Here is a 17,352-nt window from a genome sequence, read left to right as displayed (position 1 = left end):
AGGGAACGGGTTGCAGGAGAAACCCTTACTCTGGTTTCTCAGTCTGTTTCCTAGTGCCGGTTTGAAGTGCCTGCCGTTTTCACTGTAAAACCGAGTTGGAGCTTGTACCTCCCCATATATATGTATGGAGTGGAGTTGGCAACTGAAAAGAAACTTTGTGTTCCCTTCAAGCTAGGTGAAGGACGGCTTTCACACACACTTATCTCTCAGAACTGAGCATGTGGAGAGACGTTCGTTCATCCAGCACAAAGGGAACGGGTTGCAGGAGAAACCCTTACTCTGGTTTCTCAGTCTGTTTCCTAGTGCCGGTTTGAAGTGCCTGCCGTTTTCACTGTAAAACCGAGTTGGAGCTTGTACCTCCCCATATATATGTATGGAGTGGAGTTGGCAACTGAAAAGAAACTTTGTGTTCCCTTCAAGCTAGGTGAAGGACGGCTTTCACACACACTTATCTCTCAGAACTGAGCATGTGGAGAGACGTTCGTTCATCCAGCACAAAGGGAACGGGTTGCAGGAGAAACCCTTACTCTGGTTTCTCAGTCTGTTTCCTAGTGCCGGTTTGAAGTGCCTGCCGTTTTCACTGTAAAACCGAGTTGGAGCTTGTACCTCCCCATATATATGTATGGAGTGGAGTTGGCAACTGAAAAGAAACTTTGTGTTCCCTTCAAGCTAGGTGAAGGACGGCTTTCACACACACTTATCTCTCAGAACTGAGCATGTGGAGAGACGTTCGTTCATCCAGCACAAAGGGAACGGGTTGCAGGGGAAACCCTTACTCTGGTTTCTCAGTCTGTTTCCTAGTGCCGGTTTGAAGTGCCTGCCGTTTTCACTGTAAAACCGAGTTGGAGCTTGTACCTCCCCATATATATGTATGGAGTGGAGTTGGCAACTGAAAAGAAACTTTGTGTTCCCTTCAAGCTAGGTGAAGGACGGCTTTCACACACACTTATCTCTCAGAACTGAGCATGTGGAGAGACGTTCGTTCATCCAGCACAAAGGGAACGGGTTGCAGGAGAAACCCTTACTCTGGTTTCTCAGTCTGTTTTCTTGTGCCGGTTTGAAGTGCCTGCCGTTTTCACTGTAAAACCGAGTTGGAGCTTGTACCTCCCCATATATATGTATGGAGTGGAGTTGGCTACTGAAAAGAAACTTTGTGTTCCCTTCAAGCTAGGTGAAGGACGGCTTTCACACACACTTATCTCTCAGAACTGAGCATGTGGAGAGACGTTCGTTCATCCAGCACAAAGGGAACGGGTTGCAGGAGAAACCCTTACTCTGGTTTCTCAGTCTGTTTCCTAGTGCCCCTTTGAAGTGCCTGCCGTTTTCACTGTAAAACCGAGTTGGAGCTTGTACCTCCCCATATATATGTATGGAGTGGAGTTGGCAACTGAAAAGAAACTTTGTGTTCCCTTCAAGCTAGGTGAAGGACGGCTTTCACACACACTTATCTCTCAGAACTGAGCATGTGGAGAGACGTTCGTTCATCCAGCACAAAGGGAACGGGTTGCAGGAGAAACCCTTACTCTGGTTTCTCAGTCTGTTTCCTAGTGCCGGTTTGAAGTGCCTGCCGTTTTCACTGTAAAACCGAGTTGGAGCTTGTACCTCCCCATATATATGTATGGAGTGGAGTTGGCAACTGAAAAGAAACTTTGTGTTCCCTTCAAGCTAGGTGAAGGACGGCTTTCACACACACTTATCTCTCAGAACTGAGCATGTGGAGAGACGTTCGTTCATCCAGCACAAAGGGAACGGGTTGCAGGAGAAACCCTTACTCTGGTTTCTCAGTCTGTTTCCTAGTGCCGGTTTGAAGTGCCTGCCATTTTCACTGTAAAACCGAGTTGGAGCTTGTACCTCCCCATATATATGTATGGAGTGGAGTTGGCAACTGAAAAGAAACTTTGTGTTCCCTTCAAGCTAGGTGAAGGACGGCTTTCACACACACTTATCTCTCAGAACTGAGCATGTGGAGAGACGTTCGTTCATCCAGCACAAAGGGAACGGGTTGCAGGAGAAACCCTTACTCTGGTTTCTCAGTCTGTTTCCTAGTGCCGGTTTGAAGTGCCTGCCGTTTTCACTGTAAAACCGAGTTGGAGCTTGTACCTCCCCATATATATGTATGGAGTGGAGTTGGCAACTGAAAAGAAACTTTGTGTTCCCTTCAAGCTAGGTGAAGGACGGCTTTCACACACACTTATCTCTCAGAACTGAGCATGTGGAGAGACGTTCGTTCATCCAGCACAAAGGGAACGGGTTGCAGGAGAAACCCTTACTCTGGTTTCTCAGTCTGTTTCCTAGTGCCGGTTTGAAGTGCCTGCCGTTTTCACTGTAAAACCGAGTTGGAGCTTGTACCTCCCCATATATATGTATGGAGTGGAGTTGGCAACTGAAAAGAAACTTTGTGTTCCCTTCAAGCTAGGTGAAGGACGGCTTTCACACACACTTATCTCTCAGAACTGAGCATGTGGAGAGACGTTCGTTCATCCAGCACAAAGGGAACGGGTTGCAGGAGAAACCCTTACTCTGGTTTCTCAGTCTGTTTCCTAGTGCAGGTTTGAAGTGCCTGCCGTTTTCACTGTAAAACCGAGTTGGAGCTTGTACCTCCCCATATATATGTATGGAGTGGAGTTGGCAACTGAAAAGAAACTTTGTGTTCCCTTCAAGCTAGGTGAAGGACGGCTTTCACACACACTTATCTCTCAGAACTGAGCATGTGGAGAGACGTTCGTTCATCCAGCACAAAGGGAACGGGTTGCAGGAGAAACCCTTACTCTGCTTTCTCAGTCTGTTTCCTAGTGCCGGTTTGAAGTGCCTGCCGTTTTCACTGTAAAACCGAGTTGGAGCTTGTTCCTCCCCATATATATGTATGGAGTGGAGTTGGCAACTGAAAAGAAACTTTGTGTTCCCTTCAAGCTAGGTGAAGGACGGCTTTCACACACCCTTATCTCTCAGAACTGAGCATGTGGAGAGACGTTCGTTCATCCAGCACAAAGGGAACGGGTTGCAGGAGAAACCCTTACTCTGGTTTCTCAGTCTGTTTCCTAGTGCCGGTTTGAAGTGCCTGCCGTTTTCACTGTAAAACCGAGTTGGTGCTTGTACCTCCCCATATATATGTATGGAGTGGAGTTGGCAACTGAAAAGAAACTTTGTGTTCCCTTCAAGCTAGGTGAAGGACGGCTTTCACACACACTTATCTCTCAGAACTGAGCATGTGGAGAGACGTTCGTTCATCCAGCACAAAGGGAACGGGTTGCAGGGGAAACCCTTACTCTGGTTTCTCAGTCTGTTTCCTAGTGCCGGTTTGAAGTGCCTGCCGTTTTCACTGTAAAACCGAGTTGGAGCTTGTACCTCCCCATATATATGTATGGAGTGGAGTTGGCAACTGAAAAGAAACTTTGTGTTCCCTTCAAGCTAGGTGAAGGACGGCTTTCACACACACTTATCTCTCAGAACTGAGCATGTGGAGAGACGTTCGTTCATCCAGCACAAAGGGAACGGGTTGCAGGAGAAACCTTTACTCTGGTTTCTCAGTCTGTTTTCTTGTGCCGGTTTGAAGTGCCTGCCGTTTTCACTGTAAAACCGAGTTGGAGCTTGTACCTCCCCATATATATGTATGGAGTGGAGTTGGCAACTGAAAAGAAACTTTGTGTTCCCTTCAAGCTAGGTGAAGGACGGCTTTCACACACACTTATCTCTCAGAACTGAGCATGTGGAGAGACGTTCGTTCATCCAGCACAAAGGGAACGGGTTGCAGGGGAAACCCTTACTCTGGTTTCTCAGTCTGTTTCCTAGTGCCGGTTTGAAGTGCCTGCCGTTTTCACTGTAAAACCGAGTTGGAGCTTGTACCTCCCCATATATATGTATGGAGTGGAGTTGGCAACTGAAAAGAAACTTTGTGTTCCCTTCAAGCTAGGTGAAGGACGGCTTTCACACACACTTATCTCTCAGAACTGAGCATGTGGAGAGACGTTCGTTCATCCAGCACAAAGGGAACGGGTTGCAGGAGAAACCCTTACTCTGGTTTCTCAGTCTGTTTTCTTGTGCCGGTTTGAAGTGCCTGCCGTTTTCACTGTAAAACCGAGTTGGAGCTTGTACCTCCCCATATATATGTATGGAGTGGAGTTGGCAACTGAAAAGAAACTTTGTGTTCCCTTCAAGCTAGGTGAAGGACGGCTTTCACACACACTTATCTCTCAGAACTGAGCATGTGGAGAGACGTTCGTTCATCCAGCACAAAGGGAACGGGTTGCAGGAGAAACCCTTACTCTGGTTTCTCAGTCTGTTTCCTAGTGCCGGTTTGAAGTGCCTGCCGTTTTCACTGTAAAACCGAGTTGGAGCTTGTACCTCCCCATATATATGTATGGAGTGGAGTTGGCAACTGAAAAGAAACTTTGTGTTCCCTTCAAGCTAGGTGAAGGACGGCTTTCACACACACTTATCTCTCAGAACTGAGCATGTGGAGAGACGTTCGTTCATCCAGCACAAAGGGAACGGGTTGCAGGAGAAACCCTTACTCTGGTTTCTCAGTCTGTTTCCTAGTGCCGGTTTGAAGTGCCTGCCGTTTTCACTGTAAAACCGAGTTGGAGCTTGTACCTCCCCATATATATGTATGGAGTGGAGTTGGCAACTGAAAAGAAACTTTGTGTTCCCTTCAAGCTAGGTGAAGGACGGCTTTCACACACACTTATCTCTCAGAACTGAGCATGTGGAGAGACGTTCGTTCATCCAGCACAAAGGGAACGGGTTGCAGGAGAAACCCTTACTCTGGTTTCTCAGTCTGTTTCCTAGTGCCGGTTTGAAGTGCCTGCCGTTTTCACTGTAAAACCGAGTTGGAGCTTGTACCTCCCCATATATATGTATGGAGTGGAGTTGGCAACTGAAAAGAAACTTTGTGTTCCCTTCAAGCTAGGTGAAGGACGGCTTTCACACACACTTATCTCTCAGAACTGAGCATGTGGAGAGACGTTCGTTCATCCAGCACAAAGGGAACGGGTTGCAGGGGAAACCCTTACTCTGGTTTCTCAGTCTGTTTCCTAGTGCCGGTTTGAAGTGCCTGCCGTTTTCACTGTAAAACCGAGTTGGAGCTTGTACCTCCCCATATATATGTATGGAGTGGAGTTGGCAACTGAAAAGAAACTTTGTGTTCCCTTCAAGCTAGGTGAAGGACGGCTTTCACACACACTTATCTCTCAGAACTGAGCATGTGGAGAGACGTTCGTTCATCCAGCACAAAGGGAACGGGTTGCAGGAGAAACCCTTACTCTGGTTTCTCAGTCTGTTTTCTTGTGCCGGTTTGAAGTGCCTGCCGTTTTCACTGTAAAACCGAGTTGGAGCTTGTACCTCCCCATATATATGTATGGAGTGGAGTTGGCAACTGAAAAGAAACTTTGTGTTCCCTTCAAGCTAGGTGAAGGACGGCTTTCACACACACTTATCTCTCAGAACTGAGCATGTGGAGAGACGTTCGTTCATCCAGCACAAAGGGAACGGGTTGCAGGAGAAACCCTTACTCTGGTTTCTCAGTCTGTTTCCTAGTGCCGGTTTGAAGTGCCTGCCGTTTTCACTGTAAAACCGAGTTGGAGCTTGTACCTCCCCATATATATGTATGGAGTGGAGTTGGCAACTGAAAAGAAACTTTGTGTTCCCTTCAAGCTAGGTGAAGGACGGCTTTCACACACACTTATCTCTCAGAACTGAGCATGTGGAGAGACGTTCGTTCATCCAGCACAAAGGGAAAGGGTTGCAGGGGAAACCCTTACTCTGGTTTCTCAGTCTGTTTCCTAGTGCCGGTTTGAAGTGCCTGCCGTTTTCACTGTAAAACCGAGTTGGAGCTTGTACCTCCCCATATATATGTATGGAGTGGAGTTGGCAACTGAAAAGAAACTTTGTGTTCCCTTCAAGCTAGGTGAAGGACGGCTTTCACACACACTTATCTCTCAGAACTGAGCATGTGGAGAGACGTTCGTTCATCCAGCACAAAGGGAACGGGTTGCAGGAGAAACCCTTACTCTGGTTTCTCAGTCTGTTTCCTAGTGCCGGTTTGAAGTGCCTGCCGTTTTCACTGTAAAACCGAGTTGGAGCTTGTACCTCCCCATATATATGTGTGGAGTGGAGTTGGCAACTGAAAAGAAACTTTGTGTTCCCTTCAAGCTAGGTGAAGGACGGCTTTCACACACACTTATCTCTCAGAACTGAGCATGTGGAGAGACGTTCGTTCATCCAGCACAAAGGGAACGGGTTGCAGGAGAAACCCTTACTCTGGTTTCTCAGTCTGTTTTCTTGTGCCGGTTTGAAGTGCCTGCCGTTTTCACTGTAAAACCGAGTTGGAGCTTGTACCTCCCCATATATATGTATGGAGTGGAGTTGGCTACTGAAAAGAAACTTTGTGTTCCCTTCAAGCTAGGTGAAGGACGGCTTTCACACACACTTATCTCTCAGAACTGAGCATGTGGAGAGACGTTCGTTCATCCAGCACAAAGGGAACGGGTTGCAGGAGAAACCCTTACTCTGGTTTCTCAGTCTGTTTCCTAGTGCCCCTTTGAAGTGCCTGCCGTTTTCACTGTAAAACCGAGTTGGAGCTTGTACCTCCCCATATATATGTATGGAGTGGAGTTGGCAACTGAAAAGAAACTTTGTGTTCCCTTCAAGCTAGGTGAAGGACGGCTTTCACACACACTTATCTCTCAGAACTGAGCATGTGGAGAGACGCTCGTTCATCCAGCACAAAGGGAACGGGTTGCAGGAGAAACCCTTACTCTGGTTTCTCAGTCTGTTTCCTAGTGCCGGTTTGAAGTGCCTGCCGTTTTCACTGTAAAACCGAGTTGGAGCTTGTACCTCCCCATATATATGTATGGAGTGGAGTTGGCAACTGAAAAGAAACTTTGTGTTCCCTTCAAGCTAGGTGAAGTACGGCTTTCACACACACTTATCTCTCAGAACTGAGCATGTGGAGAGACGTTCGTTCATCCAGCACAAAGGGAACGGGTTGCAGGAGAAACCCTTACTCTGGTTTCTCAGTCTGTTTCCTAGTGCCGGTTTGAAGTGCCTGCCATTTTCACTGTAAAACCGAGTTGGAGCTTGTACCTCCCCATATATATGTATGGAGTGGAGTTGGCAACTGAAAAGAAACTTTGTGTTCCCTTCAAGCTAGGTGAAGGACGGCTTTCACACACACTTATCTCTCAGAACTGAGCATGTGGAGAGACGTTCGTTCATCCAGCACAAAGGGAACGGGTTGCAGGAGAAACCCTTACTCTGGTTTCTCAGTCTGTTTCCTAGTGCCGGTTTGAAGTGCCTGCCGTTTTCCCTGTAAAACCGAGTTGGAGCTTGTACCTCCCCATATATATGTATGGAGTGGAGTTGGCAACTGAAAAGAAACTTTGTGTTCCCTTCAAGCTAGGTGAAGGACGGCTTTCACACACACTTATCTCTCAGAACTGAGCATGTGGAGAGACGTTCGTTCATCCAGCACAAAGGGAACGGGTTGCAGGAGAAACCCTTACTCTGGTTTCTCAGTCTGTTTCCTAGTGCCCCTTTGAAGTGCCTGCCGTTTTCACTGTAAAACCGAGTTGGAGCTTGTACCTCCCCATATATATGTATGGAGTGGAGTTGGCAACTGAAAAGAAACTTTGTGTTCCCTTCAAGCTAGGTGAAGGACGGCTTTCACACACACTTATCTCTCAGAACTGAGCATGTGGAGAGACGCTCGTTCATCCAGCACAAAGGGAACGGGTTGCAGGAGAAACCCTTACTCTGGTTTCTCAGTCTGTTTCCTAGTGCCGGTTTGAAGTGCCTGCCGTTTTCACTGTAAAACCGAGTTGGAGCTTGTACCTCCCCATATATATGTATGGAGTGGAGTTGGCAACTGAAAAGAAACTTTGTGTTCCCTTCAAGCTAGGTGAAGGACGGCTTTCACACACACTTATCTCTCAGAACTGAGCATGTGGAGAGACGTTCGTTCATCCAGCACAAAGGGAACGGGTTGCAGGAGAAACCCTTACTCTGGTTTCTCAGTCTGTTTCCTAGTGCCGGTTTGAAGTGCCTGCCATTTTCACTGTAAAACCGAGTTGGAGCTTGTACCTCCCCATATATATGTATGGAGTGGAGTTGGCAACTGAAAAGAAACTTTGTGTTCCCTTCAAGCTAGGTGAAGGACGGCTTTCACACACACTTATCTCTCAGAACTGAGCATGTGGAGAGACGTTCGTTCATCCAGCACAAAGGGAACGGGTTGCAGGAGAAACCCTTACTCTGGTTTCTCAGTCTGTTTCCTAGTGCCGGTTTGAAGTGCCTGCCGTTTTCCCTGTAAAACCGAGTTGGAGCTTGTACCTCCCCATATATATGTATGGAGTGGAGTTGGCAACTGAAAAGAAACTTTGTGTTCCCTTCAAGCTAGGTGAAGGACGGCTTTCACACACACTTATCTCTCAGAACTGAGCATGTGGAGAGACGTTCGTTCATCCAGCACAAAGGGAACGGGTTGCAGGAGAAACCCTTACTCTGGTTTCTCAGTCTGTTTCCTAGTGCCGGTTTGAAGTGCCTGCCATTTTCACTGTAAAACCGAGTTGGAGCTTGTACCTCCCCATATATATGTATGGAGTGGAGTTGGCAACTGAAAAGAAACTTTGTGTTCCCTTCAAGCTAGGTGAAGGACGGCTTTCACACACACTTATCTCTCAGAACTGAGCATGTGGAGAGACGTTCGTTCATCCAGCACAAAGGGAACGGGTTGCAGGAGAAACCCTTACTCTGGTTTCTCAGTCTGTTTCCTAGTGCCGGTTTGAAGTGCCTGCCGTTTTCACTGTAAAACCGAGTTGGAGCTTGTACCTCCCCATATATATGTATGGAGTGGAGTTGGCAACTGAAAAGAAACTTTGTGTTCCCTTCAAGCTAGGTGAAGGACGGCTTTCACACACACTTATCTCTCAGAACTGAGCATGTGGAGAGACGTTCGTTCATCCAGCACAAAGGGAACGGGTTGCAGGAGAAACCCTTACTCTGGTTTCTCAGTCTGTTTCCTAGTGCCGGTTTGAAGTGCCTGCCGTTTTCACTGTAAAACCGAGTTGGAGCTTGTACCTCCCCATATATATGTATGGAGTGGAGTTGGCAACTGAAAAGAAACTTTGTGTTCCCTTCAAGCTAGGTGAAGGACGGCTTTCACACACACTTATCTCTCAGAACTGAGCATGTGGAGAGACGTTCGTTCATCCAGCACAAAGGGAACGGGTTGCAGGAGAAACCCTTACTCTGCTTTCTCAGTCTGTTTCCTAGTGCCGGTTTGAAGTGCCTGCCGTTTTCACTGTAAAACCGAGTTGGAGCTTGTTCCTCCCCATATATATGTATGGAGTGGAGTTGGCAACTGAAAAGAAACTTTGTGTTCCCTTCAAGCTAGGTGAAGGACGGCTTTCACACACCCTTATCTCTCAGAACTGAGCATGTGGAGAGACGTTCGTTCATCCAGCACAAAGGGAACGGGTTGCAGGAGAAACCCTTACTCTGGTTTCTCAGTCTGTTTCCTAGTGCCGGTTTGAAGTGCCTGCCGTTTTCACTGTAAAACCGAGTTGGAGCTTGTACCTCCCCATATATATGTATGGAGTGGAGTTGGCAACTGAAAAGAAACTTTGTGTTCCCTTCAAGCTAGGTGAAGGACGGCTTTCACACACACTTATCTCTCAGAACTGAGCATGTGGAGAGACGTTCGTTCATCCAGCACAAAGGGAACGGGTTGCAGGAGAAACCCTTACTCTGGTTTCTCAGTCTGTTTCCTAGTGCCCCTTTGAAGTGCCTGCCGTTTTCACTGTAAAACCGAGTTGGAGCTTGTACCTCCCCATATATATGTATGGAGTGGAGTTGGCAACTGAAAAGAAACTTTGTGTTCCCTTCAAGCTAGGTGAAGGACGGCTTTCACACACACTTATCTCTCAGAACTGAGCATGTGGAGAGACGTTCGTTCATCCAGCACAAAGGGAACGGGTTGCAGGAGAAACCCTTACTCTGGTTTCTCAGTCTGTTTCCTAGTGCCGGTTTGAAGTGCCTGCCGTTTTCACTGTAAAACCGAGTTGGAGCTTGTACCTCCCCATATATATGTATGGAGTGGAGTTGGCAACTGAAAAGAAACTTTGTGTTCCCTTCAAGCTAGGTGAAGGACGGCTTTCACACACACTTATCTCTCAGAACTGAGCATGTGGAGAGACGTTCGTTCATCCAGCACAAAGGGAACGGGTTGCAGGAGAAACCCTTACTCTGGTTTCTCAGTCTGTTTCCTAGTGCCGGTTTGAAGTGCCTGCCATTTTCACTGTAAAACCGAGTTGGAGCTTGTACCTCCCCATATATATGTATGGAGTGGAGTTGGCAACTGAAAAGAAACTTTGTGTTCCCTTCAAGCTAGGTGAAGGACGGCTTTCACACACACTTATCTCTCAGAACTGAGCATGTGGAGAGACGTTCGTTCATCCAGCACAAAGGGAACGGGTTGCAGGAGAAACCCTTACTCTGGTTTCTCAGTCTGTTTCCTAGTGCCGGTTTGAAGTGCCTGCCGTTTTCACTGTAAAACCGAGTTGGAGCTTGTACCTCCCCATATATATGTATGGAGTGGAGTTGGCAACTGAAAAGAAACTTTGTGTTCCCTTCAAGCTAGGTGAAGGACGGCTTTCACACACACTTATCTCTCAGAACTGAGCATGTGGAGAGACGTTCGTTCATCCAGCACAAAGGGAACGGGTTGCAGGAGAAACCCTTACTCTGGTTTCTCAGTCTGTTTCCTAGTGCCGGTTTGAAGTGCCTGCCATTTTCACTGTAAAACCGAGTTGGAGCTTGTACCTCCCCATATATATGTATGGAGTGGAGTTGGCAACTGAAAAGAAACTTTGTGTTCCCTTCAAGCTAGGTGAAGGACGGCTTTCACACACACTTATCTCTCAGAACTGAGCATGTGGAGAGACGTTCGTTCATCCAGCACAAAGGGAACGGGTTGCAGGAGAAACCCTTACTCTGGTTTCTCAGTCTGTTTCCTAGTGCCGGTTTGAAGTGCCTGCCGTTTTCACTGTAAAACCGAGTTGGAGCTTGTACCTCCCCATATATATGTATGGAGTGGAGTTGGCAACTGAAAAGAAACTTTGTGTTCCCTTCAAGCTAGGTGAAGGACGGCTTTCACACACACTTATCTCTCAGAACTGAGCATGTGGAGAGACGTTCGTTCATCCAGCACAAAGGGAACGGGTTGCAGGAGAAACCCTTACTCTGGTTTCTCAGTCTGTTTCCTAGTGCCGGTTTGAAGTGCCTGCCGTTTTCACTGTAAAACCGAGTTGGAGCTTGTACCTCCCCATATATATGTATGGAGTGGAGTTGGCAACTGAAAAGAAACTTTGTGTTCCCTTCAAGCTAGGTGAAGGACGGCTTTCACACACACTTATCTCTCAGAACTGAGCATGTGGAGAGACGTTCGTTCATCCAGCACAAAGGGAACGGGTTGCAGGAGAAACCCTTACTCTGGTTTCTCAGTCTGTTTCCTAGTGCCGGTTTGAAGTGCCTGCCGTTTTCACTGTAAAACCGAGTTGGAGCTTGTTCCTCCCCATATATATGTATGGAGTGGAGTTGGCAACTGAAAAGAAACTTTGTGTTCCCTTCAAGCTAGGTGAAGGACGGCTTTCACACACCCTTATCTCTCAGAACTGAGCATGTGGAGAGACGTTCGTTCATCCAGCACAAAGGGAACGGGTTGCAGGAGAAACCCTTACTCTGGTTTTCTCAGTCTGTTTTCCTAGTGCCGGTTTGAAGTGCCTGCCGTTTTCACTGTAAAACCGAGTTGGAGCTTGTACCTCCCCATATATATGTATGGAGTGGAGTTGGCAACTGAAAAGAAACTTTGTGTTCCCTTCAAGCTAGGTGAAGACGGCTTTCACACACACTTATCTCTCAGAACTGAGCATGTGGAGAGACGTTCGTTTATCCAGCACAAAGGGAACGGGTTGCAGGAGAAACCCTTACTCTGGTTTCTCAGTCTGTTTCCTAGTGCCCCTTTGAAGTGCCTGCCGTTTTCACTGTAAAACCGAGTTGGAGCTTGTACCTCCCCATATATATGTATGGAGTGGAGTTGGCAACTGAAAAGAAACTTTGTGTTCCCTTCAAGCTAGGTGAAGGACGGCTTTCACACACACTTATCTCTCAGAACTGAGCATGTGGAGAGACGTTCGTTCATCCAGCACAAAGGGAACGGGTTGCAGGAGAAACCCTTACTCTGGTTTCTCAGTCTGTTTCCTAGTGCCGGTTTGAAGTGCCTGCCGTTTTCACTGTAAAACCGAGTTGGAGCTTGTACCTCCCCATGTATATTTATGGAGTGGAGTTGGCAACTGAAAAGAAACTTTGTGTTTCCTTCAAGCTAGGTGAAGGACGGCTTTCACACACACTTATCTCTCAGAACTGAGCATGTGGAGAGACGTTCGTTCATCCAGCACAAAGGGAACGGGTTGCAGGAGAAACCCTTACTCTGGTTTCTCAGTCTGTTTCCTAGTGCCGGTTTGAAGTGCCTGCCGTTTTCACTGTAAAACCGAGTTGGAGCTTGTACCTCCCCATATATATGTGTGGAGTGGATTTGGCAACTGAAAAGAAACTTTGTGTTCCCTTCAAGCTAGGTGAAGGACGGCTTTCACACACACTTATCTCTCAGAACTGAGCATGTGGAGAGACGTTCGTTCATCCAGCACAAAGGGAACGGGTTGCAGGAGAAACCCTTACTCTGGTTTCTCAGTCTGTTTCCTAGTGCCGGTTTGAAGTGCCTGCCGTTTTCACTGTAAAACCGAGTTGGAGCTTGTACCTCCCCATATATATGTATGGAGTGGAGTTGGCAACTGAAAAGAAACTTTGTGTTCCCTTCAAGCTAGGTGAAGGACGGCTTTCACACACACTTATCTCTCAGAACTGAGCATGTGGAGAGACGTTCGTTCATCCAGCACAAAGGGAACGGGTTGCAGGAGAAACCCTTACTCTGGTTTCTCAGTCTGTTTCCTAGTGCCGGTTTGAAGTGCCTGCCGTTTTCACTGTAAAACCGGGTTGGAGCTTGTACCTCCCCATATATATGTATGGAGTGGAGTTGGCAACTGAAAGAAACTTTGTGTTCCCTTCAAGCTAGGTGAAGGACGGCTTTCACACACCCTTATCTCTCAGAACTGAGCATGTGGAGAGACGTTCGTTCATCCCGCACAAAGGGAAACGGGTTGCAGGCGAAACCCTTACTCTGGTTTCTCAGTCTGTTTTCCTAGTGCCGGTTTGAAGTGCCTGCCGTTTTCACTGTAAAACCGAGTTGGAGCTTGTACCTCCCCATATATATGTATGGAGTGGAGTTGGCAACTGAAAAGAAACTTTGTGTTCCCTTCAAGCTAGGTGAAGGACGGCTTTCACACACACTTATCTCTCAGAACTGAGCATGTGGAGAGACGTTCGTTCATCCAGCACAAAGGGAACGGGTTGCAGGAGAAACCCTTACTCTGGTTTCTCAGTCTGTTTCCTAGTGCCCCTTTGAAGTGCCTGCCGTTTTCACTGTAAAACCGAGTTGGAGCTTGTACCTCCCCATATATATGTATGGAGTGGAGTTGGCAACTGAAAAGAAACTTTGTGTTCCCTTCAAGCTAGGTGAAGGACGGCTTTCACACACACTTATCTCTCAGAACTGAGCATGTGGAGAGACGTTCGTTCATGCAGCACAAAGGGAACGGGTTGCAGGAGAAACCCTTACTCTGGTTTCTCAGTCTGTTTCCTAGTGCCGGTTTGAAGTGCCTGCCGTTTTCACTGTAAAACCGAGTTGGAGCTTGTACCTCCCCATATATATGTATGGAGTGGAGTTGGCAACTGAAAAGAAACTTTGTGTTTCCTTCAAGCTAGGTGAAGGACGGCTTTCACACACACTTATCTCTCAGAACTGAGCATGTGGAGAGACGTTCGTTCATCCAGCACAAAGGGAACGGGTTGCAGGAGAAACCCTTACTCTGGTTTCTCAGTCTGTTTCCTAGTGCCGGTTGAAGTGCCTGCCGTTTTCACTGTAAAACCGAGTTGGAGCTTGTACCTCCCCATATATATGTATGGAGTGGAGTTGGCAACTGAAAAGAAACTTTGTGTTCCCTTCAAGCTAGGTGAAGGACGGCTTTCACACACACTTATCTCTCAGAACTGAGCATGTGGAGAGACGTTCGTTCATCCAGCACAAAGGGAACGGGTTGCAGGAGAAACCCTTACTCTGGTTTCTCAGTCTGTTTCCTAGTGCCCCTTTGAAGTGCCTGCCGTTTTCACTGTAAAACCGAGTTGGAGCTTGTACCTCCCCATATATATGTATGGAGTGGAGTTGGCAACTGAAAAGAAACTTTGTGTTCCCTTCAAGCTAGGTGAAGGACGGCTTTCACACACACTTATCTCTCAGAACTGAGCATGTGGAGAGACGTTCGTTCATCCAGCACAAAGGGAACGGGTTGCAGGAGAAACCCTTACTCTGGTTTCTCAGTCTGTTTCCTAGTGCCGGTTTGAAGTGCCTGCCGTTTTCACTGTAAAACCGAGTTGGAGCTTGTACCTCCCCATATATATGTATGGAGTGGAGTTGGCAACTGAAAAGAAACTTTGTGTTTCCTTCAAGCTAGGTGAAGGACGGCTTTCACACACACTTATCTCTCAGAACTGAGCATGTGGAGAGACGTTCGTTCATCTAGCACAAAGGGAACGGGTTGCAGGAGAAACCCTTACTCTGGTTTCTCAGTCTGTTTCCTAGTGCCGGTTTGAAGTGCCTGCCGTTTTCACTGTAAAACCGAGTTGGAGCTTGTACCTCCCCATATATATGTGTGGAGTGGATTTGGCAACTGAAAAGAAACTTTGTGTTCCCTTCAAGCTAGGTGAAGGACGGCTTTCACACACACTTATCTCTCAGAACTGAGCATGTGGAGAGACGTTCGTTCATCCAGCACAAAGGGAACGGGTTGCAGGAGAAACCCTTACTCTGGTTTCTCAGTCTGTTTCCTAGTGCCGGTTTGAAGTGCCTGCCGTTTTCACTGTAAAACCGAGTTGGAGCTTGTACCTCCCCATATATATGTATGGAGTGGAGTTGGCAACTGAAAAGAAACTTTGTGTTCCCTTCAAGCTAGGTGAAGGACGGCTTTCACACACACTTATCTCTCAGAACTGAGCATGTGGAGAGACGTTCGTTCATCCAGCACAAAGGGAACGGGTTGCAGGAGAAACCCTTACTCTGCTTTCTCAGTCTGTTTCCTAGTGCCGGTTTGAAGTGCCTGCCGTTTTCACTGTAAAACCGAGTTGGAGCTTGTACCTCCCCATATATATGTATGGAGTGGAGTTGGCAACTGAAAAGAAACTTTGTGTTCCCTTCAAGCTAGGTGAAGGACGGCTTTCACACACCCTTATCTCTCAGAACTGAGCATGTGGAGAGACGTTCGTTCATCCAGCACAAAGGGAACGGGTTGCAGGAGAAACCCTTACTCTGGTTTCTCAGTCTGTTTCCTAGTGCCGGTTTGAAGTGCCTGCCGTTTTCACTGTAAAACCGAGTTGGAGCTTGTACCTCCCCATATATATGTATGGAGTGGAGTTGGCAACTGAAAAGAAACTTTGTGTTCCCTTCAAGCTAGGTGAAGGACGGCTTTCACACACACTTATCTCTCAGAACTGAGCATGTGGAGAGACGTTCGTTCATCCAGCACAAAGGGAACGGGTTGCAGGAGAAACCCTTACTCTGGTTTCTCAGTCTGTTTCCTAGTGCCGGTTTGAAGTGCCTGCCATTTTCACTGTAAAACCGAGTTGGAGCTTGTACCTCCCCATATATATGTATGGAGTGGAGTTGGCAACTGAAAAGAAACTTTGTGTTCCCTTCAAGCTAGGTGAAGGACGGCTTTCACACACACTTATCTCTCAGAACTGAGCATGTGGAGAGACGTTCGTTCATCCAGCACAAAGGGAACGGGTTGCAGGAGAAACCCTTACTCTGGTTTCTCAGTCTGTTTCCTAGTGCCGGTTTGAAGTGCCTGCCGTTTTCACTGTAAAACCGAGTTGGAGCTTGTACCTCCCCATATATATGTATGGAGTGGAGTTGGCAACTGAAAAGAAACTTTGTGTTCCCTTCAAGCTAGGTGAAGGACGGCTTTCACACACACTTATCTCTCAGAACTGAGCATGTGGAGAGACGTTCGTTCATCCAGCACAAAGGGAACGGGTTGCAGGAGAAACCCTTACTCTGCTTTCTCAGTCTGTTTCCTAGTGCCGGTTTGAAGTGCCTGCCGTTTTCACTGTAAAACCGAGTTGGAGCTTGTACCTCCCCATATATATGTATGGAGTGGAGTTGGCAACTGAAAAGAAACTTTGTGTTCCCTTCAAGCTAGGTGAAGGACGGCTTTCACACACACTTATCTCTCAGAACTGAGCATGTGGAGAGACGTTCGTTCATCCAGCACAAAGGGAACGGGTTGCAGGAGAAACCCTTACTCTGCTTTCTCAGTCTGTTTCCTAGTGCCGGTTTGAAGTGCCTGCCGTTTTCACTGTAAAACCGAGTTGGAGCTTGTTCCTCCCCATATATATGTATGGAGTGGAGTTGGCAACTGAAAAGAAACTTTGTGTTCCCTTCAAGCTAGGTGAAGGACGGCTTTCACACACCCTTATCTCTCAGAACTGAGCATGTGGAGAGACGTTCGTTCATCCAGCACAAAGGGAACGGGTTGCAGGAGAAACCCTTACTCTGCTTTCTCAGTCTGTTTCCTAGTGCCGGTTTGAAGTGCCTGCCGTTTTCACTGTAAAACCGAGTTGGAGCTTGTACCTCCCCATATATATGTATGGAGTGGAGTTGGCAACTGAAAAGAAACTTTGTGTTCCCTTCAAGCTAGGTGAAGGACGGCTTTCACACACACTTATCTCTCAGAACTGAGCATGTGGAGAGACGTTCGTTCATCCAGCACAAAGGGAACGGGTTGCAGGAGAAACCCTTACTCTGGTTTCTCAGTCTGTTTCCTAGTGCCCCTTTGAAGTGCCTGCCGTTTTCACTGTAAAACCGAGTTGGAGCTTGTACCTCCCCATATATATGTATGGAGTGGAGTTGGCAACTGAAAAGAAACTTTGTGTTCCCTTCAAGCTAGGTGAAGGACGGCTTTCACACACACTTATCTCTCAGAACTGAGCATGTGGAGAGACGTTCTTTCATCCAGCACAAAGGGAACGGGTTGCAGGAGAAACCCTTACTCTGGTTTCTCAGTCTGTTTCCTAGTGCCGGTTTGAAGTGCCTGCCGTTTTCACTGTAAAACCGAGTTGGAGCTTGTACCTCCCCATATATATGTATGGAGTGGAGTTGGCAACTGAAAAGAAACTTTGTGTTCCCTTCAA

Source organism: Vicugna pacos, unplaced genomic scaffold, assembly GCF_048564905.1.
Source record: "Vicugna pacos unplaced genomic scaffold, VicPac4 scaffold_106, whole genome shotgun sequence".
Taxonomy (NCBI): domain Eukaryota; kingdom Metazoa; phylum Chordata; class Mammalia; order Artiodactyla; family Camelidae; genus Vicugna; species Vicugna pacos.
This window is presented reverse-complemented; position numbering follows the sequence as displayed.